We start from the raw sequence: 18,256 nt of genomic DNA on the forward strand, positions 1-18,256 counted from the left end.
ACCAGCATTAAGAGTAACATGCAATGCATTAATCCCCTCCAACACTGGCGCATTGTGGCTGCTGTACGTATGTAAGACAAGAGCAGCAATGGTGTGGGAATACCATCACTTCCAAGTTACACATCATTCTGACTTGGACTTAAATCACCGTTCCTTTATCATCACTGGGTCAGTGTCCTAGAATTCCCTATCTTACATCATTGTGGAGAACCATCATCGCAAGCTCGGTGCCAGTTCAAGGAAAAGGCCCACCACCACCTTTCAGGGCAGCTAGGGATGGGCAACAAATGTAGCCTTGCCAGCCTCACCCAATTCTCAAGAACAATATTTTAAAATAATGTAATTCATAAAGTCAGCTGCTGGACATTGGCATATTTTACTTTTTCATTTGCTACACAAGGTAAAAAATACCTCATCTGGGAGGCGGTTGATTTTCTGTTGGTACATTGAATCAAAAATCCAATTCAAGCTACAGCAGGTATAAGAACTGGAGAGACTGAACCACCATTACCTGAGTAGAAATAGCTTCCTTTCTAACCCAGGAAGACACCAGCTCCCTGAAGCCTTTCCCAGAAAGGGCAACAAAATAAATACTCTGGGAGAAGCAAACTAGATTGTAAAGTACTTCATCCAAGTAGCCTCAGTAGCAATAGCTATGACTCATCTAAAGCATGGATTATTTGCCTAAGTAGGCCCCCAACTCAACTTAATGTTGGTGCTGCTGCAAGCTGTTCTTCCATAATCCTTTGTCTATCGTAATTTTCTTGATAGCAAGCATTTTAGATCACAAAGGGAGCCAGGCATCTTTGATCCCCATTGAAAATGGTGGATCTTCTGAGATTGTTTGTGATAGAAGTCCTGCCAACCTCAGTCATTACTAATTTCCACAAGAATGTTCTTGTGTTCTGGGACGATTATCAGACCCTTCTTCATCATGTTTCACCACCATCTAAGTCTTAGAATCACGGTCTTGAATTTTATTTTTTCTCCTTTCCAGCACCTTTCTGTTTCCTTTGCGCTTCATCCAGTTTTCTCCCACTGTCCTGCTTCATCACTACTCAATATGTTAAGAGGGCTGCTCCTATTGAGAAAGGACCATGGTCAAACATGACTCACCTAGCCTGAACCTACTGCTGTAGCTTTGGAAGTGATCCCATCAGCCGGTGAAAACCCTGGCATAATTGCACTGCCAGTTCATGACTGGATGTGTGTTTGCTGTGCAGTTATATCCAGGAGCACCACTGATGAACCACACAACAGGAGATCTGCTACTTCCCTCTCCTTACAATAATGACAGCTCCTTATCCTTAGTTGGGGGGTGGGAGCATTAATTTTGTCTTTCTACCCCTCCATTAACCATTTGATCCACTGCCATATCATCTGTGAATGCTGCTTTCCACCTCTCTTCTGCCCTCAAAATAAATGGGCGAATTTTAAGTCTCCCCACTGGGCGGGAATGGAGCAGGCGAGCAGTTAAAATGGAACGGCTCCTTTCTCACTAATATCTGATTTTCACACCATTGGTTTTGGCAGCGGATGAGGCACCCACCTGACTCCAGCGGATTCATCATCTTCAATAGCTAATCGGGGTCCTATGTTGTCAATAGGATCCGATTTTAACCAGGGCCCTAGCGGGGAAGCTGCCATAGCTTCCCCACTGGACAAAAGCAGATCTACAGCTGGTCCTTCAAGTATGAGTACACCTTTGTAGGACCGTGAGGAGCAGGAACGCCTTGGGACATTTTACTGCATTAAAAGGCGCCATACAATTGCAAGTTGTTGTTGTGGTTTCTGTAGTTTGGTTTTTGACATAGCCATTCCACTAGTGATCTTATTATCGGCATTAAAGAACTCAGTTCTTGAAGACTTTGGTGAGTCACTTGTCATTACCTGGAAAATTATCAAAGCCTTTTGCAAGTCTTCGCTACACAAACGTTACTCCTTGCGCAGTACATCTCGATCTCAATCATGCCCTTCAATGGAATGATTCATATCTTGTTTCTCTCAGTTCTTAAAATAAATTCATGTTTCTTGCAAGTCTAACCAATTGTTTATCTTTGATGGCTGCACACTTCATCCAAAGAAAGTAAAAATAACTTACATTCATATAGGTCCTTTCATGGCCCAAGAACATCCTAACACACTTCCCAGCCAATTAATTGCTTTTGAAGTGTAGCCACTGTTGTTATGTAGGTAAATGCAGCAGCCATTATGCCCATAGCAAGGTGACACAAACAACAATGAGATTAATGACCAGTTCATCTATTTTGATGTTGCTGGTTGAGGGATAAATATTTTCCAGGTCACCAGAAGAACTCTCCTGCTCGTCTTCAAATAATGCCTTGGCATACTTACGTCCACCTGTGACTTCATCTGAATGACAGAAATTCCCACAATGCAGTATTCCCCCAGTCAGCCTAGATTATGTGCTCCAGTCCTGGGTAGGAAAGCTTCTGTCAACAATCTCTATTAACTTCAAATGGAATTACACAATCCTCCATCATTAAGGCTGCCTTCAAAAAACTCAGTTTCCTCTTTTGTACCAACATTTTTTTCCCTCCACAACCTAAATCTATAAATCCCAAGTCCATCCAGGACTTGAATAATTGGTGCCTTTCTTGTGCAGAATCGTCTAGATGTTATCTTGCACTCCAGAACAGGAAACGAAAAAAAAAGCTTGTTGTCCAATCTGAAATACTACTCTCACGTCTAGCCTGCATTCTCTCTCTCTGTCAGCCTCTCTCATCTTTCTCTTCATTTTATCAATAATGCTATGGTCATTGTCCCTCCAAATCTTCCTTTATTGTTTCTCTTGTGCTACAATAGGCCACCAACATGAGCTTCCCCCTCCCTACATCCTTACAATGTTGAAATCAAAACTAATTGTGCAGTCTCCTACTCATAATTCTTTCTCAGTACCTCAAACCAGTGAAACTCCCTTAATCTTTCCTTCCTCCTGCATCTTCAGGCTTTAGAAACCCTGCTTGTGTTTCTGATCATTATTTCCTGATTTACCTCATCCTCTCTTATCTATTTCCAGTGTTGATAGTGTCCGGACAAAGGTCCTTGTCCTTTCATCTTGGATTTTCAATAATATAGAAAAAAAACTATTCAATATGAGAAGGCAAAAGGAACAGACTGCAAAAAAATGTCTCTGGCATTTATTCCAAATAAATCCAACAGTGAATTTGCTGCTTGACTAACATCCAATTCAAGACTGCTGATATCAATGTATTTAGATGTGATACAGAGAATGGTAAAGACATATTTGTGTAATAAAAGCTAAAGTAAGCTAACACTAATCTAATTTTCAGGTTGAGCATTTGTATTGAATATATCTACCTTTTAGGCATTTTCTGAAGTTGCAACATAGAATGAACAAGCAGATATCTTCTGTCATTTTTTTCCCCAAAACAGCATATTTGCCTACATCAAATATTTTCCTTGCCCAACCTCTCCCACTTTCCCATCCAGTCTTTCCTCATTCAGCTAGGACTTATCCCTGGCTAGGAATTGCTATCAAGTCTACTGTATAACTGACTAAGAAGTATGCTTGTTTAAGTAGGACAATTCCTGCTCGTCCCCTTTTCTGTCTCTCTTTCCTCGCTGTTTTCCCTTCATTGTTGCACAATACACCCTCTAGTGGCCCAAGAGTGAACTAGCAAATCTTGCCCACAGAGAACAGGTTAGTTTGAATACCAGTCAATGCAGGGATTTGAACTTGGGACCCTATGGTTGTTCATTAGTCCATTTAATGTGTCAATATTATAGGCAGTTAGATTTACTTGATTCTTTGATTACAGAACATTTTGAAATGTTCTGGTGCCATTCTCCTTTCTGTTATCTAACAATTCAGAAAAACTTAAATCCAAATGTTAAATTGCAACTTTAGGTTTTACTTTAGGGGAGCCCACCAATTGTACAAATTCAGTTTAAAGACAGGATTATGAAACCAGTTGGAACAAAGTATAAAGTAAGCTTCTCGCATAATTCTAGTGTCAAGAAGTCAGAGTTAACTCAAAAAATCCCAACAGAAAGCTAACTAGTGCCTTCATTAAGGCGGCTTATAAAAATAAATGTTTTGATTAAAAATGCTGACATGATTATACTTTCTCTTAGTTGTGCAATATAACCTTCTTCAGTGACCGATATTACAATATTCAGCAGGCAGTAAGAGTAAAACCTTAGCACAGCAGCACTATATAACCAGATTATGAGCAATCATAAGATTTAAGCAATGCACAGGATAGAAAAAAAAGCAAATAAACCCCTAACCTAAATTATTTGTTATCAATCTAATGAAATGATCAAGCATGTCGTAATACAAATAACCAGGATAATGACCGTCTGAGGTGCTAAACGTGAAATATTGAATTACTGATAAAAGGGTTGCACACAGATGCTTGAAATATAGCAAGTTATTTGATAATATGCCTTTATGACTCAAGGAGTTCTCACAATGTTAATTCCCAACAAAATACCAATATACTGTGAAACTGTGAAAGACAATTAATGGCTTTCCGTCATTTGTTTTACAAGGTATTCATGTTAACACTTTCACCTCCCCTTTTCATTGTCTTTTTGTTGCATCGACATTATCCCTTTCTTTTATCACCCAAGGACAAAAAGAATCAATTTCACCATAATTCTTGTCATTCTAAGTATTATCCTTCTCTCCAACTATATTTTTAAAAACTAGACAATTAAATCACATTTTAAAAAGCAGCAGAAGTTCATTCAATGAAATAGTTTAAAGAATACTGGAATGGGTTAAAACCTGAACTGCGCAGAGTTAGAGTATAATGAGCATGACGAGCAAAAATAGGAATACTGCTCTGTAAACATCCTCATTACAGCTGATCCTGTCCATGTACAACAATCAACACAAACAAGGGAATGGGAAAGACCTAGGGAATTTTATTGGCTCAGCCAAGTCATTATTTTAGTTGTGACTTTTATATTCATGTGCTTAACAAATAAATACTTCTGGGCTTTAAATCTGTAGAAATCTTATTTTGAATATACTAAGAATAATAATCAGTTGCTTTGTTTAAAATGCAATTTTTAACAAGATACCTTTCTGTCAACCTGTTAATTATTTTAAGGTAAACATTTTAATTGTTGTCTCATTCGATTATTGGCACAATAATCAGAGCAATAATTGTTAAAATGCATAAAGCAAAAATAATAGTCTTTATATACCTAACATCCTATACAAAACAATAGTTATCTTAATGGTTTGGAGGAGGAATTACAGTTACAGACAAAGAAATAATACAGAACCCTTATTCATTTAATCATGAATGAGTCTGAACATAGTCAATATCTTGTGTACATTTCAGGGCAATGGTGCTTGCATTGAGATACTTATCAAGAACCTATCAACATTGGTCCACTTGTGATTACAGTGCTGTAGATGTTCCACAGACAACATCAAAGACTGCATATCTCATACAAACATGGGAGATGGAGGCACACAGATAATATTATAGGAAGCACAATATGCAGCATGCATGACAAAGAGCACAAAAATCACCTGTATTTCACCAAGGGTTTTTTTGTTACAAATTAATGCTTTAGAACAGGTAAACCATTAAAGAAAAATTCAATGACGTCAATATTTCAATTAAAAATCTGACAGCATTCAGCAACCTCTTACTGGAAATTTCTTTCAATTCAAAACACTGACAATTAAAAATTTAAAGGAAAGATATGTGAATGTTGAATCACAGAACTGATGTCTTGAGCTCTGCGAAATAATGTGGAAAATTAAATTCACAAGGAACAGTTCTTATTGAAAGTACCCACTTCACATTTCTTAAGCTTTTGCCTATTCATTCAAGAATAGAGTCTAATAACAAAGATCAAATTAGATTCTAATGTGTAATCATCCAATCAGGGTCAACCTGTGCAAGTATGCAAAAGGTTAAGCATAAGATCTGTTTTGTCACCTCAGTAGTGGCATGGGATGATGGTTTAAATGAGGCATGGAATGAAGGGAAAATGAAGAAGGATGAACCTGTATATTCAAATCAACAGCTGCAGGTTTCACTGAAGAAAGCAAGCCACTGTTTTAGCTGCCGTTAAACTAAGACCATGGGGGCAGTTCGATTGTGATGCTGCTTTAATTATGTATGTTCCCTCTTTCATTCCATTTCATTTAAAATTGCACAAACAAAATAGCCATTTGGTTTTCTGTTTCTTTGGAATAATTTTAGTTCTGGTTTATTCTTTGACTGATATTTTTAGTTGACAGGAAACAAATAATGAAGCTCCAACAATCTCAAAGTGCACAGACATCAAAGATGACAGATTGAGGGACTCTTCGTTCACCTTAGCCCTGGGTTTTAACCATTACTGTTGTTGTAACATAGTATTACTGACTTGAATAGGTGGTCAGGGCAACAGTTTGAAGTCAATCACAGAGCAATTCAGTATTTCATCATTAAACTATGTTCCTAAATAAGCACATTAAAAATAAATGTAAGTAGTTGAGACTTCCATTAGCACAAATTTAAAATCGGAACATTTAGGCAACATTAGCTAAATATATAAAATAGAAACAAAGGAAGACAGTGCATTGCTTATATCAAGTACAGTAATTGTAAGTGTTCTTTTAATTTTTTTATATATTCATTTTTTTTTAAACACAGATCGGTATACTACTGTATCCAAAGCTTTAACTGATTTTGAAATATCCTTTCAATTTAAACAATTAAATATTGTGGTTTAAGAAAACACACGTACACAGTGCTTTTTTTTACAGCATCTTAACAATGAGGTTATCTTATTGGCAATAGCAAGTCTCATCTTAACTACACAAGGCTCCAACTATAGGCTATGCACTAAAATGACAGAAAAATGAAGAATTAGAAGATAAATAAAAAGCAAAGACCCACCATGTCCTCTTTGCAGTGAGGCAGGCGACCTGTATATAGCAATAGGCACTGAATGGTGTTTGCTGCCATGAAAATGGTGAATATGGTGAGCTCCACCTAAGCTCGAAGCACTCCATGACACTCCAAAAAAACAGCTGAAAGTCAAAAGAACTATCCAAAATGCCAAATGAATACAGGTTGTGATAGTTTCAATGCTGGACTTCACTGTTGCTCTCGGGTTCATGATGCTCCCTGAGAAAAAGATTTGTATCCCCCATACAACAAATGTCACAACTGTACACAGCCCATTATTTCAAGTCTGCCTCACAGTTTTCTATTCCTGCTGTCCTCTTCTGCTAGGAAATCCACAGCATACTTTAAAAATCCAGTCAGTGCAGTGTGTCTGTTTCCAGCTAGAAAAACATAACTACCTGCATTTCCAGCAGTAGCTACCAGGTTCCTTTATGTTAATACTCCAATAGATCCAGGACTGAGACTGCTGAGGTTTTTTTTCCCCCTACATAAGGCACATCATCATCCACTGGGTATTCAACATCATTTAAATTTTACAGGATGACACTTCACAATGCTGTAAGGGAAATTAAAATGCTTCCTCAATCCAGTTACAGCCTAGGAAAAGAAATGGAACACACAGCACAGCACAGTCTGACCAAAGCCACCCAATAAATAGCCTGCTCTCCAATCCAAATACAGTAGTCAGGGTAGTGAGAATAATGCCAGAGGATATTCCTCACTGAATTGTGTACACTTATAAAAGGACCTGGAAGAGACCATGCTGGTGAGGAGGCTATGCAAATCTGCAGTCTCAAAACAGCAAATCACTGAAGCTTGGATGCATTGCAGAGGAACAGCCTATTTTAAAATAGGGATACTGAAATATGCTGGGATATTCGACACTGCTTTTATTTAAAAAGGAAAATTAGACATGCAAAGTCTATAGCAAGAAACACCAACAGAAACTTAAATGCTCACTTAGAATAATATTGCTTCTTACATTGCACAGTTGATGAAATAAATTCCCAATCTCCCCCCAGGAAGACAGTTCAGAGGTTCCAATATCCTCAGTTAGTCCTTTACATTTTTTTAAACGAAGGCAAGCACTATTGTGATTGGTCAGAAACCTCCCCGCACGGTCCACCAGGTGCTCAATCCAAAGCTACTAAATATGCCTTGACACAAACTACTCATTCATCATTTTTGATGATCTTCTAATTGCACAGTCATCTCCACAAACAAACACCACTCTCCCCTTCACTGACAGATATTCAAGAGCACAATCCTATAACAGAGAGGGTGACAATGTGGAGACAACAGAGGAAAATTCTCTGAAAGGTACTTTCTTTTGAAAATCAGAAATTCTGTTCACTAGCATTTCTCAAAAATCTCTCTCTTTTGTTTTGCTTTTTTTTTCTCCACTGATCCTGCTGAACTAAATCTCCCCTGAGAAAGATGTGTTTATCTTGACAGGTGTTTGCGAGATCAGCAGCATCTCGAAGGCATTGTTATTCATTGCTTTCATGTACAATAGAAAACACTAAATCTGCAAATTAATGTACTTACCTTAATGCATTCTAAATAAAATTAAAGCAAGAAAGTGCACCAGATGAACTTACTAATGTCTTTGCAATACTGCATACATGTTGAATTTGATATATTCTTTGTAGATGTGGCAGAATCACTTCTCCATCCTGAGTAACTGAAGCAAAACTAAATGTCACATGATCATTGAACATCAAATCAACTTTATTTCAGTCCTTAATCTTCTAAATGAAATATGTTCCTCAGTAACTAAGCTTAACTTGATGACTATTTCAATCAATTCTTTTAAGCAATGCTACCCAAATTCATACAAAACACAATAGCGTGGCAAGGGCCCTGTTGGGAATATATATATAAATGAGCTCTGGGACTAATTTTATTAAAAATACAGGTCAACCATCTTTGCACTGAAACAGACAACACATATATGCATTTGACTCTGATTCACAACTTCTTTGTTTTATGTAGCACTTATGGATATCTGCCTGAGATTCAGAGATCATTTCACAGTCCAGCAATCTTTTTCAGTATGGATGAAACACAGAAGAGACCAAAAGACTGTTGCCAGATGAGTAGAGCATCTTGTTAATGTCTTCTTAAAATCTTAATGATGTTGGCAGGAGTACATGGTTATGGAGTGAAAATACGGTGAGTATCTACTAAGGGAAGGGTAAGATCTAATAAGTGCTTTCTTCTGTACTATTAGTCCAAATTTGATTGGGTTTTTGCTAATGATTTTTTTCTTTATTTAGCATGCACTAAATTCTTATTAAATCCAAAACAGGTTATCTTCTGACAGATGGTACAACAAAAAACATTAACACTTTCTCACTCAGCCTTTTGAGAGTTAACCATTAATATTATGAGATACTCAAGCCTCAGTTTAATCATCCAATAAATATATGACATGGGGATTGTGACACTAGCTTAGATGTTTCTAGTCTTTGAATTAACTATGTTACTTGACATAATTATGTTGCCCCCCCCACAACATGGCTTAAGAGAATTTACATTCTTTCTTCACCATTTTAGTTTGAATTGGAGGTGCTACCAAAATAAACTAGCTACATTACTTCATCCCGTTGATCACAGGAACAGAACCTCCAACCACCTCCAACTCAGCTAACAAACAACAAATGGATGAGCATAGCACATCTTCTGGATCCTTATGGCCCAGTGCAAATTACTGAGGAAGCTAACAGATTTTTTTCTACTTTGACAGAGCCAAAAAGAAAAAGTAAAAATAAAACTCGATTATTACTACAAATGTTACAGGTGGCGGAGGAGAAAGGTGGGTGGTTGAGGACTAAATAATGTTGAGAAAATGGATTATGGTGTACTACTTGTGCATGGAGGAGAGGGAAGTAGGTGCCAAATGAGGGGAGAAATAATTTAAAGAGCGATGCAGGCTGATTGTGGTACAGGCAATTCCCCACTGAGTGCTGTGAGGTACTGGTTTATGATATTTGCTGCTTTTTAATGAGTGGCTACTGCAAAAAGACTGAGTAAAATCCCCATGTGTTACGTGTCTCAAAATCTTTAAGTTCTCTCTATCCAACTCCACAAGTTATTTTTAAGCTGTCTGCAGCACAAACGATTAGTCTGTTGAAACTATAATTGACACGAGGTATAAAAAAAGTTGCATTTTTGGCTAAAAAGAAAACAAAATAATAATGCTTGTAATAGTTATATAATATAAATAATCATTTGTAATATTTATACTCAATATGGAGAGAAAATGGATAACAATTCACAGTAGAATTGTGCATGATTCAATATGTTTTATTTACTTTAGTAACACAGCTAAAATAAAACTTCAATTTTAACTATCAACTCAAACAACAAGAAAAGTAGCAGGTGAATATTAGAGGGCACTCACAGTGCCTGAACTGAGAGTTTTAATGGATTTCTGAGTTCTTTCCTGATCTGTTTGATGGACATTAGAGGACCTGGTTTTTGAGTCCTTCACTGGGCACAAATTAGCTTTTCACCCACACACAAAAAGAGTGAACAAAAGGCCATAAAAGTATTGTTTTAGAGACTTCACAATAAACCTTCTTAAACAGATAGAAACCTGCAATATTCAGATCAATCGATTCTTTAAAAACAAATTACAGCAGTTGTAATAGTGTTGCTCCTGTGGTAATACTAAGAACACTTGCAGGCTGGCACAGACTTGCCCCAGCCTGATTCTTGTGAAAAAATAAAAAGCATTCAAAAAAGGACACCCATCCCCAAGGGAGAATAATGCTAAGGAGTATCACTTTTAAATTAAATAAGTTTTCACAACCTCCTCTTTGCCAGAACAAAATGGTGCTTTTGGTGTCTCGGTACAATGGAAGCTATATTTTCAGCAAAGTTACATATTCACACGGTGCCACGCCAATCCATGATGTTGAAAAACATAAATCAATGTTTTTGTCCTTTGGAACAAAATAGTGAACACTGCATTGACTTGGCATCAGCATAAATTCTGAGAATACAATCAGGTCTACATTCTCCAGCTGGTGTTGCACTACTTATTGTTCAACAATGGGCAAGGAAATTACAAAAATTCAGAATTTTACAACCCCCTTCTAAATGGGCGCAAAAACCATATTCAGCCCAGTGTAAATACTAACAAATTCCAAAGAACTTTGCTACAACATTAAGTTAGTCAACTACTTAAAGATGTTTAAATACTGCTTCTACCAGACTAGAAACTCGGGCCAGATTAATACTGGGAGCCACCTTCAGCATTCACTACATTTTCCAACATTCGCCCAGTGAAGCATGGTGACCTACTCCACATATGATGCCATGTGGTGCAGACTGACATAATGTGGCACTGCACAGACAAGATTCTGGTAAATAGACTGTTTTGTATTCACATTCCAGAACAATGACATGGTAAGAAGGCAGAGGAGATGTAATCCAAGCAAAGTTAAATTGAAAACCCCTCATTTTATCAGTTTAAATTGGTCCCTAACACAATGGAGAAAGGTAATTAGGCCAATTCAAACACTTGTATATAAAGTGGCAATTAAAAATACTGCTGCTATTTTATTTGAATTAATCCTGATAATGATGAGGTAAGTACATAATTTTTAGAGACATTATACTATTATGTACTGGAATTTTTAGAGGCTTTCTGGGCTTGTGGCCAAAATGGCAACTAGTTTTGCTCTTCGAGGTAACATATTACATCTGCATTAAAAACTAGGTGAGTCTTCCTGTTGGAAACATGGGGTCTATTTTGACTTTTGGGTGACCAATCGGCGGAGCGCACTTTATCAACTTTTACCAATGTTAACCAAATATCTGACGTAACTCAAAAATGAATTGGTGACAATCATGTATCCTTGCCAGCATAAACTTTTTTCTTTTCGGGGGTGGGAGGAGACATGGTGCACATTACGCAAAACAAAATCAGTTTGGATTGACCCCAATTCCCTTCCTCTACAAGAGGCACGTCAATAAAGTCTATTAATGAATAAATAGGAACTCGAGGAGAAAAGTGAGATGGGCAGGGTAGGCAATTATATTGTTTATTGGAATTAAAACAACTACTTACAGAAAAAAATGGTCTTTTGATAATGAAAGCATGATGTTAGATCACAAGAAATATGGGATAAATTAGATGGACTTCAACAGGAATATTGAATAAAAAGAACCTTTGTTATGACAAACTTACTTTTTTCCATTGCTCCCTTTCCCCAAGATTCTCTATTACAAAATTCCGTGTAGTAATTCCATTGACTCATCCACACCCTAATTAGTTTCAAGATCCATATCCTCATTTTCAAATGATTCCACAGCCTTACCCCACCCATCTCAGTGACTACCTTTAGACTCATGTCCCTTCTTAGACCCTTCCCTCGTCTAACATTGGTATACTGCTCATTCTCCATGTTCTATCATTGTTCTTTTAGTTATCATGTCTCTGCCCTTTGGAACTCCCTTTCACTTACCTCATCCCTCCTGCTTTTAAAAACTGACTAAAGACTTTTCAACTACTTCTTCAGCTCTGCCTCTAAAATCTATTCTATCTCTTCTTCTCATTTAGTGCCCATATTCATTTATATAGTCTGTAAAGTACTCTGGGACATCCTTCCAATACAGGGCACTATATAAATGCAAGTTGTTGGTATAATCTAGCTGCAAAGTTTTGCAACTTGTTTATTGAGGATACCAAATCTCACTCAATGTCAGGGATCAAAGTTGGAGTCTTGTCAATGGAAGTCAAATATTCCAGCATTGGAATTTCCAGCATGCCCCCAAGTTAGGGCTTAACTCTGACATTTAAAAGTGATTAAATCACTAAGTATTACAGTGATACATCATGTTGACCCTCAACACACTGTCGCACAGAGAAGTAGGATTTAAGTTGTGATTGTCCCCATAGGGAGATCCTGGCTCCTGTGAAAGCAATTAAGTGGAAGAAAATAATTTATACAGAGTCCAAGAAAGGAGGAAAATTGGAAGGTCAGTCGTTTCATGGCACTCTTATTCACCTTCTAGCAGTTGACTCAGGAGTGACATTGGGCCATGAGACCTGGAGCATTTTTCCTATCTATCTTCTTTATCGGGAATACTGCACAGCAGGATACCTAAAGCGGGAAATAGATTTATGATATGTTCTTAGATTGTTAATCAGTTCAGTATTAAACAGAGCTTTGTGTTTGTCAGTAAAGACGTGTTGCATCATTTCATCACTAGGATGTGTTGCTAGGCACATATAAAAAGCACATTTTTGAGAAGGTATCCTAACAATGTACCATTTTCTTAGTTTGCGTTCTATTTCACAGACAACAAAATAGATGGCAATTTGGAAATAGATCAGTAAAGCCAATTTTAAAAAATTATCAACAATTTGAGAGATTATATCTTTGAAAATGCTCACAAACACTATTATTATGAAAATTGCAGCAGACTTACAAGGATATCACGTTAGATTAGCCAAATCAAGCTCATATTTACAGCTGTCAGTCTTTGCCTGACAAGAAGGTTTTTTTTACATGATGATAGTTATTTGGAAAGCATGGACAGGATTTTCTTCTGGAGTTATGCTGACTCCCTAGGGTAATTCCGAGCAGATGGGAATGGAAAATCGGCCTGGGGTGCTGCTCAACTGGCGCCCTGCCAACTGCAGGATTTTCAACGAAGTGATGGGGGGGGGGGTGGTGGGGACAGAGAATTTGTCCATTCTAACATTCAAATTAGATACAAATGATGGGAAATATGTTATTTGCACCCCAGCAATGCTGGATGCTGTGTGTTCTGAGTCTCCAGGGTTGCTATGGCAATAGGGATATTTCAAATTCAAAGGGTCACCATAGCCTCGGCAATTGATCATCCATCAATATTTATATTACTGTAACCCCCAAAAAAATCACTCTGGATCAGGGGCAGGTCACTGGTTTGAGGGGAATTCCCACATCACCAAAATTACAGTGGGATTCAACAACAACTTGCATTTATTTAGTGCCTTTAATAGAGGAAAACATCCCATGGCGCTTCACAGGAGCGTAATCAGACAGAAACTGACACTGAGCCAAAGAAGGAGATATTAAGACACGTGACCAAAAGCTTGATCAAAGAGGAAGGTTTTAAGGAGCGTCTTAAAGGAGGAGAGAGAGAGGTAGAGAGGCGGAGCTTTTAGGGAAGTCAATTCCAGAGCTGAAGGCACGGCCGCCAATGGTGGGGTGAAGAGAGTGGGGGATGCACAAGAAGTCAGTGTTGGTGGAACGCAGGGTTCTTGGAGGGAATGTATCGCTGGAGGAGGCTACAGAGATAGAGGGGCACGGCCCTGAGGGATTTGAACACAAGGATGAGAATTTTACAATTCAGGCGTTGGTGGACTAGGAGCCAACTTAGGTCAGCAAGCACAGGAGTGATGGGTAAGCAGGACTTGGTGCGAGTTATAATATGGGCAGCAGAGTTTGGGAGCCTAATTTAAATTTAACAGTTGCCACGCGGGATTCCCAGGACTCGGGAAACCCGGCAGTAAAAGGAAGGCGGAAGCTGCTGGCTCAAGATGGTAAGTGTCTTTTACAGCACTCCTTGTGGGCCAGGAAGAGCAGGAGCGCTTTCCCCCAGCCTTACAAGGAAGCCTTCAGCCTCCCTTTTGCTGATCGCAGCCTCTCCCTCCTCCCTGCCATGATCGCAGACCTGCCCCCCAAGCACCGACGTCCACTCCATGCCGCGATCGCGGCCAACCTCCTCCCCCACCCCCGCCCGGGCCCTGATCTCCGGCCTTCCCTTCTCCTGATTGCTTTACTTCCCCCCCCCCCCCCCCCCCCCCGGCCATCAACCCCCCCTCGCCAAGACCCCGATCTCTGCCGTTCCCCTCTCCCGATTGCCAGGGGCAGCCCCCCATGGGTTCCCGACTGAAGTCTCCTGCCGCTGGTTTTCCCGCCCAGCAGTCGGCCAGCCTGTTGACTTGCCTGGCTGCCGGACAGGAAAACGGAAGAAAAAAAATTATAATGAGATCATGCCATTAAATTTGGCAGGACCTCAGCGTCCCAGGCCTCGACGCGTTGCCCCATAAATATCGGGGCCTATGCCTCTATTTATAAAACCAAGAATCCCGTACGCTTTTTTTTTTAAACAGCCACCTCAACTTGTCCTGCCACCTTGAAAGACTTGTGTACGTATACCCACAGGTCGCTCTGTTCCTGCACCATTTAGCTTAGATTGCCTCTCCTCATTCTTTCCATCAAAATGTATTACTTTACACTTCTCTGCTAAATTGCATCTGCCATGTGGCTACCCTTTTCACCAGTCTGTCTATGTCCTAAAGCCTGTTACTACCCTCCTCACCGTTTACTACATTTCTGAGTTTCGTGTCATCTGCAAACTTTGAAATTATACCCTCTACACCCAAGTCAAGCTCATTAATACATATCAAAAAGAGCAGTGGTCTTCATACCGACCCCTGGGGGACACCATTGTATACTTCCCTCTAGTCTGAAAAACAAACGGTCACCACTTCTCTCTGCTTTCGGTCTCTTAGCTAATTTTGTATCCACACTGCCACTGCCCCTTTAATCCCGTGGGCTTCAATTTAGCTAACAAGTCTATTATGTGGTTCTTTATCAAACGCCATTTGAAAGTCCATATATACATCAACCACACTACCTTCATCAACCCTTACCATTACTTCATCAAAGAACTCAATCAAGTTAGTAAAACACTACTTGCTTTTAACAAATCCATGCTAACTGTTATTTATTAACCCAATTTTTTTCAAGTGACAATTATTTTTGTCTCAAAGTTTCCCCACCACCAGTGTTAAGCTAACTGACTTGCAGTTGTCGGGTTTATCCCTCTCCCCTTTTTTGAACAGGATGGGATTGATGACTGCAATCCTCCAGTCTCTGGCACCAATCCCATATCTAAGGAATGAAAGATTATGGCCAGAGTCTTTGTTCTCTCCTATCTTCCCTCAGCAACCGAGGATGCATCCCATCCGGACTGGGTGACTTTTCTACTTTGAGCGCTGCCAACCTTTTAAGTACCTCCTCTTTATCTATTTTTATCCTATCCAATTATTCTACTACCTCTTCCTTTACTATGATATTGGCAGCATCCTCTTCTTTAGTGAAGACAGATGCAAAGTACTCATTTAGTACCTCAGCCATGCCCTCTGCCTCTACATGAAGATCTCCTTTTTTGTCCCTAATCAGCCCCACCCTTCCTTTGACTACTCTTATTATTTATAAATTTATAAAAGACTTTTGGGTTCCCTTTTACATTAGCTGCTAATCTATTCTCATGCTCTCTCTTTGCCCCTCTTATTTCCTTTTTCAGCTCTCCTCTATACTTTCTGTATTCAGCTTGGTTCTCTACTGTATTATGAGCCTAACATTTATCATAAAACTCCTTTTTCTGTTTCATTTTAATCACTATACCTTCAGTCATCCAGGGAGCTCTAGCTTTGGATGCCCTTCCTTTCCCCCTCATGGGAATATCAGGTCTGTATCCAAACTATCTCCTCTTTATAGGCCTCCCAATTCTCATTTACTGTTTTATTTGCCAATTTTTGATTCCAATCCATCTGGGCCAGATCCCCTTTCAACTCACTGAAAAGACCGCTCATCCAGTTAAGTATTTTCATGTTTGATTGTTCCTTGTCCTTTTCCATAATTACTCTAAACCGTTGGTGACTTTGAGTAGGGCCATTTTGTTGCTGTGACAGGAGCAGAAACCTGATTGGAAAGGTTCAAACAGGAGTTGCGGGAAAGATGGGCATGGATTTGGTGTGACGTTCAAGGACTTTGGAGAGTAAAGGCAGGTTGGACCTGGGGCAGTAGTTTGCAAGGACAGAAAGATCAAGGGTGGGTTTTTTGAGGAGGGGAGTGATGACGGCAGATTTGAAAGGGAGGGGGACAGTACCTGAGGAGAGGGAACCGTTTACAATATCAGCTAGCATGGGGGCCAGGAAGAGAAGTTGGGTAGTCAGCAGTTTAATGGGAATTGGATCAAAAGTGCAGGAGGTGGGTCTCATGGACAAGATGAATTCAGAGAGGGCATGAGGGGAGATAAGAGAGAAACTAGAGAACGATGTGAGTTCCAGGCTATGGCCTGGGAAAGGAGTTTAAGGAGAAGGACCATACCAAAAGTGGAAAATTCAGGCCCATATCTTCTGCGTTTCTCGAGTTAAATGTAATTTGAGGCTTCAGATGTTAAGAAGACGGAGTTAAAGGTCGAATCTCAAAAGAGTTGGAATGCCGTTATGGATTTACGATGTATATGTTGTTCTCCAGTTGTTGATTTGGAAGACATTTTCAGGAGATGTGTGGAGATAACAATCAAAGCTTCATTTTATTGAATTATTGTTCATAAAATAATTGAACACTATTGAGCACTGAACTCACAACTCTGTGTTCAACAAATTTACAAAAAAGTTCTCTTAGCCCAATAAGCTAGCCTGGTAGCTGTGAACAAAGGTTCTCTTTCTGCCTTAGTCTCAAATAAACTGGCTGTATCTACACAAAGTCAATAATATCAATTTCTTAGTCAATAAGATTAAACCTGGTTAGCAAATACAAAGTGGAATTATAATATCTTTAATGACATCTTATTTAGTTTGCTTTCGTCTAAGGACTTGCCTACATTTTCGTAAATTTGAAAGTAACAACTAATTCCGAAATTTTCTGACATCTGGTGTATGGATGAAGTCAGAAAATTTAATGACTAATGTCTGGCACAAACTAATCTGACTATTAGTTTACCACCTCGTCTCCATGATTTGTTGACACATATAAACACAAGCAAGTTATTTTTTGTCATCAAATCTGGATGATGAGTTTATCAGCTAATTTTTAGAATTAGTCAACGTATTCTATTGCATTATACCATCTGTTGAACTGTTCATTAAAAGCCAAAATCTAGTCAACAAATGAATTAACAGCAACCTCTTCACTGCACGATGACTTCATATATGTATAGGCAATGCTTTCCCAATATGGAGAAAGCATCATTTCAGAGATAGACGACAGATGATACAGTTTCTTGGGATTTAAAGATCTTTTGTTTTCAACTTCAGTAGCTGCGAACTGAAGCAGTATATTCTACTCACAGCAGGCCTCAATAATAGTCAAATATCTCAAATCCCAACACTGCAATACCACAATAACTATCACCAGTGTGCAGTATGTGTGCAACCTAACCATGACATGTGTTTCACAACATGTGGTTAGAAATTTTTCATTCATTACATTTATAGCACAGGCAAACTCATGCAGCCAGTGTGGGTTTGCCCATGGGATAAATGTAAGATAAATGGATATTTTCTTTGAGAACATTGCCTTGTGTCATTATAAGGAAGATTGTTC

The 18,256-nt window shown here is 38.9% G+C and overlaps 1 protein-coding gene across 10 annotated transcripts in view; it reads right to left on the minus strand.

Annotated features, from left to right (window-relative positions):
* Positions 1-18,256, minus strand: part of nrxn1a (neurexin 1a) — a 1,536,646-nt gene that overhangs the window by 463,974 nt on the left and 1,054,416 nt on the right. The window lies entirely within an intron of this gene.

Source organism: Heptranchias perlo, chromosome 8 (genome assembly GCF_035084215.1).
Source record: "Heptranchias perlo isolate sHepPer1 chromosome 8, sHepPer1.hap1, whole genome shotgun sequence".
NCBI lineage: Eukaryota > Metazoa > Chordata > Chondrichthyes > Hexanchiformes > Hexanchidae > Heptranchias > Heptranchias perlo.